Genomic DNA, 6000 nt, shown 5'->3' on the forward strand with positions numbered 1-6000 from the left:
TATTATATTATTATTATTATTATTATACAGTATTTATAAAGCGCCAATAGTTCGCTCAGTGCTGTACATTACAAAGGGGGACAGAACATGTGACAGAACAATACCAATACAATGCAAAACATGAGGGGATCGAGGGCCCTGCTCCTTGGAGCTTACAATCTAGGAGGGAGGGGATGGTGGCACAGGAGGAGATAGCTGTGGGGGATGGAGTGGTAGGAAGAGTGGAGGAGGTCGGCAAGTTAGCAGGGGGTGGGGTAGGCTTCCCTGAATAGATGGGTTTTCAGGGTGCGCCTAAAGGAGAGGAGAGTAGGTCATAATCTGATGGGTTGGGGCAGGGAGTTCCAGAGGATGGGTGACACCCTGGAGAAGTCCTGGAGGCGGGCATGGGAGGAGGAGACCAGGGAACTAGAGAGAAGGAGGTCTTGTGAGGAGCGGAGTGTGCGTGTTGGGTGGTACTTGGATATCAGGTCGGTGATGTAGTTCGGGGCAGTATGGTGGACAGCTTTGTACGTCAGTGTTAGGATTTTGAATTTGATCCGTTGGGCAATCGGAAGCCAGTGGAGGGATTGGCAGAGGTGGGTGGAGGCCAGTGGAGGGATTGGCAGAGGGGGGTGGTGGAGATGGAGCGGTTGGAAAGGTGAATGAGTCTGGCAGCCGTATTCAGGATGGACTGAAGCGGGGATAGCCAGCGGCGAGGCAGGCCAGTGAGGAGGGAGTTGCAGTAGTCGAGTCGTGATATGATGAGGGAGTGGATGAGCTGTTTAGTGGTTTCTGGGGTTAGGAACGTGCGGATTTTGGCGATGTTGCGGAGGTGGAGTCTGCACGAGTTTGTTAAAGATTGGACTTGGGGCTGGAAGGATAGGTTGGAGTCCAGAATGACACCAAGTACTCTAGCCTGCGGGGCGGGTTTAATGATGGCGTTGTTGGATGTGACGGAGAAGTCAATGGGGGGTGGTGTCCGGGCTGGGGGGGGAAGACAAGAAACTCGGTTTTGGAGAGGTTCAGTTTAAGGAAGTGGAGCGACATCCAGTCTGATATGTCGCTCAGTAGGTGTGTGATTTGGGCGGAGACTGAGGGGGTGAGGTGGGGGGTTGAGAGATAGATTTGTGTGTCATCGGCATAGAGGTGGTAGTTGAGAGTGTATGAGTTGGCCAAGGGAGGAGGTGTAGATGGAGAAGAGAAGGGGCCCGAGGACAGAGCCTTGAGGGACCCCAACAGTGAGGGGGAGGTGGTAGCATTATAGGTAAAGCTGAAAGAGCGTTGTGACAGGTAGGATGAGAGCCAGGAGAGAGCAGAATCTCTGAGGCCGAGGGAGTGTAGTTTTTTGAGGAGGAGGGGGTGGTCGACTGTGTCGAAGGCCGCAGAGAGGTCAAGGAGTAGGAGCACTGAATAGTGGCTATTAACTTTGGCGGTTAGCAGGTCGTTGGAGAGTTTGAGTAAGGCGGTTTCGGTGGAGTGTAGGGGACTATACACTGCTAGATAGGATGCATATGTTCAACAGAAAATGGGATGGTTGGAAAACATATCGGCATTCATTGTCTGACTGATGGTCTATCATAGTTTGATATGCTTTGAATTTCTGTAAACAGCTTGGTTGTTCTGGATTTACTGACTGCCTTATTCATGTACGCGTTTGTATTTCTTATTATTAGAGATGAGCGAATTATTCAAAAATTCGGTTTGGCTGATTCGCCGAATTCGCCGATTAAATTTGCTTCGTGCCGAATATATTCGCTGCGAATTTAACTTATAAAAAGGGTGTTTCTAGGCTTCAGAGAGCCTTTATATTAGTGCAGAACACTGTACCTTTAATTTAAATGCCCTTGGAGTCTGCTGGGGAAGAGAAATAATACTGTCAGTCAGTATGACATGCAGATGAGTGCCGTCGATCTTAGAATCACCGCACACTTCACTCATTTGGGCAGTCACGGGGCCAAAACCAGAGTGTGGAGCCACAGTGTGGCGGTGGAGGCAGCAGCAATGGGAGGCCATACAGCACCCTATGACAAAATGGAACCCACCAGCAGTGTGAGGAGACCTGAAAGTGGCACATGGCAGAGTGTGGCGATGGAGACAGCAGCAATGGGAGGCCGTACAGGGACCCATGACACACTCTGGACCTGGCAGCAGCATGAGGAGGCGGTACAGGGGCCCATGACAGATTACGGGCCTGGCAGCAGCATGAGGAGTCGGTACGGGGGCCCATGGCAGATTACGGGCCTGGCAGCAGCATGAGGAGGCGGTACAGGGGCCCATGGCAGAGTGGCGGAGCGTAAGCAGCTAAAATTGAAGGCCATACAGAGGCCTATGTTAAAAAGTCCCCCCAGCAGCAGCGTGGGGAGACGACTATCAAGAGTCCAATGGCAGAGTGGTGGAGCAGAAGCAGCTTCAATTGAAGGCCATACACAGGCCTAGGTTAAAAAGCGGAAGCCGTCAGCAGCGTGAGCAGACGACAGAGACACATGGCGCAGGGTGGCGGTGGAGGCAGCAGCAATGGAAGGCCATACAGCACCCTATCACAAAATGGAACCCACCAACAGTGTAAGGAGACCTGAAAGTGGCACATGGCGCAGGGTGGCGGTGGAGGCAGCAGTATTCGGAAGCCAAACACAGGCCTCGGTTAAAAAGCGGAAGCCGTCAGCAGCGTGAGCAGACGACAGAGGCACATGGCGCAGGGTGGCGGTGGAGGCAGCAGTATTCGGAAGCCATACACAGGCCTAGGTTTAAAACTGGAACCCAGCAGCGTGAGCAGACGACAAAGACACACATGGCAGAGGATGGATCTGGCAGCAGTATGAGAAGGCGGTACAGGGGCCCGTGGCACAGTGTGGTGATGGGGGCTACAGCAACTGGATGCCAGAAAGTGGCCGATAGGGCTATATACTGCATGGAATTATAAAGTTGTAAAGACAGCGGCCTATAAGGCTATACACACTATAACAATCATGACTTGATTGACCATTGGCCTATAAGGCTATACACAGCATGAATATCATGACTTATTCTGAGAGTGGTTTGGAAGGCTATATACAAAAAGTAATTCATGAGCTGTCCGGACAGCGGACAATAAGTACATATATACAAATCAATTCATCAGCTGTCCAGCCAGCGGCCTCAAAGGCGACACATATAGAAAGCAATTCATGAGCTGTTCAGACAGCGGCCTCTAAGGCGACAGATATACAAAGCAATTCCCGAGGTGTTCAGGGAGCGGCCTGAACGGCTAGGTTATTAGGTCAGTTGTGTCAGGAACTGGTGGTTTGAAATCCAGACTAATCCACGCCTGATTCATTTTTACAAACGTGAGTCTCTCCACACTTTGGGTGGACAGTCGTGTCCTCCGCGGAGTTACAATACCTCCTGCCGCACTAAACACGCGCTCCGATGCCACGCTACTGGCCGGGCATGACAGCCTTTCAAGGGCAAATTCAGCTAGTTGGGGCCAAAGGTCAAGTTTCGTTGCCCAGTAGTCAAGGGGATTGTCTACCTCGGTTGGCAGGGTGCTGTCCAAGTAGGCCCGAGCCTGTTGTTTGAGCTCCTGCTCCAGGTCCACCTGATGCTGCTGCTGCTGCGGCTGGTTAGTAGTTTCCTCACTGCGCTGGTGAAGAAAGCTACTCATCATCGACTGCAGACTGAGGCAGCCGCTGCTGGTGGAGCTGCCACTGCTCCTACCACCCCACCCCTCCCCTGCTGCCATGGCAGCGGAACGCAAGCGCACAGGGCCCACAGTGTCTGATGATGGACGTTGGCGCAGAAAGGCAGAGACCAACTGACTACATAGGTGGTTTTTATAGTACTTTATTTTGGCCTCCCTCTCAGCAGGTGTGAAAAAGGCCACCATTTTTGAACGGTAGCGAGGGTCCAACAAGGTGGACAGCCAAAAGTCATCCCTCTGTCTGCTCTTATTCGGCTGTCGCTACGCAAGCAACCGAGCATGCTATGGGCCATTTGTGCCAAGGAATGCGAGGGACTCCCTGCCTCCATCTCCACAGCATACTGCCACGGTGCGTCTGGGTCCTCTGTCTCCTCCTCCTCCTCTACCAGATGCTCCTGCTCCTCCACTCCTGTCCGCTGAGTGGAAAAACCACCCATTTCACTCAATAATTCCTGAGCACCAATGTCCTCCTCTACCTCCTCCTCTTCTTCCTGTCCTGCCCCCACAGGGGTCATGTGGCATTGAGATCTGTGCGCCACGTCTACCGCACCCTGACCAGCCATTGTTAACAGCATTTGTTCCAGGACGTGCAACAGAGGAATGACGTCGTTCATCCCATAGTCCTGCCGACTCACGAATAGCGTGGCCTCCTCAAAGGGCCTGAGCAAGCGGCAGGTGTCACGCATGAGCTGCCAATGGCTGACATCTAAGTTACACAGGGGAGTACCTTTATCCGCTTGTAACATCAGGAAATCGGTGATGGCCTTTCGCTGTTCGTAAAGGCGGTCTAACATGTGTAGGGTTGAATTCAACCTTGTTGAAACGTCGCACATCAGGCGATGCTGTGGAATTCCGTTCTGCCGCTGCAGCTCAAGGAGGGTGTGCTTTGCGGTGTAGGAATGGCTGAAATGCATGCAAAGTTTACGTGACATTTTAAGGATGTCTTGCAGTGGGATGGTGGATTTTAGGAACCGCTTGACAACCAGATTGAACACGTGAGCCATGCATGGCGCATGGCACAACCTTCCTTGACGCAGAGCAGACACCATGTTCTTTCCGTTGTCGGTCAACATGGTTCCGATTTTCAGTTTGCGCGGAGACAGCCATCTGTCGATTTCTCTGTTCATTACACTCAGAAGTTCCTCCCCTGTGTGACTACGTTCGCCAAGGCATACCAGGTGCAGCACAGCGTGACACCGTTGCGCCCTGCACATGTGATATGCCGGTCGGGTAATGGGACTTGGCACGGGGGTGGCGGCTGAGGACACGGCGGAAGAAGAGGTGGTAGAGGCGGACATCTTTGCTGGACCAAGGACGTGCAAACGTGGAGGCAAAAGCGGCGTGACCTGTCCAAGTTGCTGGTGCGGCTGTGCCGGCACCACGTTCACCCAGTGGGCCGTAAATTACATGTACTGTCGCTGACCGTAGTTACAGCTCCACACGTCGGCGCTGCCGTGCACTTTGGCAGAGACCAACATGCTCAAAGACTGGCCCACCATCTCTTCTACATGTGAATGCAGGGCTGGCACTGCCTTTTTGGCGAAGAAATGCCGGCTTGGCACTCTCCACCGCGGCTCGGCACAAGCCATCATTTCTCGGAAAGGTGCTGAGTCCACCACTTGGAAAGGGAGGGACTGCAGCACCAGCAACTTGGACAGGAGGACGTTCAGCTTCTGCACCGTCGGGTGCGTGCTCGCAAACTGTTGTCTCTTGGAAACGGATTCCAAGAAAGACTGCTGACGGAATCCGTGAAGAGGAGTAGCAGGAGAAGGAGCATCTGAACGAGCGGAAGATGCCAACGAGCGACAACTCCCCTCAGCAGAGGTGTTGGAGCCTTGACTGGCTGATAGAGGGCGATTGACGTCGGGTGACGGAGCAAGTAACGGAGCGGGTGATGGAGCGGGGGCTGGGGCGGGCAGAACCGTCGTATCTTTATCACGGTTTTCCCAGGCCACCGAATGGCGACGCTGCATATGCTGACGCAACGCTGTAGTCCCAACATTGGCCCCCTGGCCACGCTTGACTTTCTGGCCACATAGTCGACATACGGCTACGTTTACTTCCTCGGGCAGCTTGACGAAAAATTGCCACACCGCCGAGTAGGAAACTTTGCCCCCGCTACTCCTCACTGGCTGACTGCTACTTCCTCCGTGCACACCGGCACCACTACTGGCCGTGGTGGTAGGCTGCAGTGGAGCTGGTGCTCTACTCCATGGCCGTTTGGCTCCACTGACACTGCTGCGACCCTGCTGCCTCCTGGGCAACCCACCGACTGTTTTGCTCGCTGCCAAGCTGCCACCCTCTTCTCCTGATGATGCGGAAGCAATAGCCTGATGACGACGAGG

The sequence above is a fragment of the Staurois parvus genome, unplaced genomic scaffold (assembly GCF_062004578.1).
Source record: "Staurois parvus isolate SC_StPar_1 unplaced genomic scaffold, SC_StPar_1.0 ptg001469l, whole genome shotgun sequence".
NCBI lineage: Eukaryota > Metazoa > Chordata > Amphibia > Anura > Ranidae > Staurois > Staurois parvus.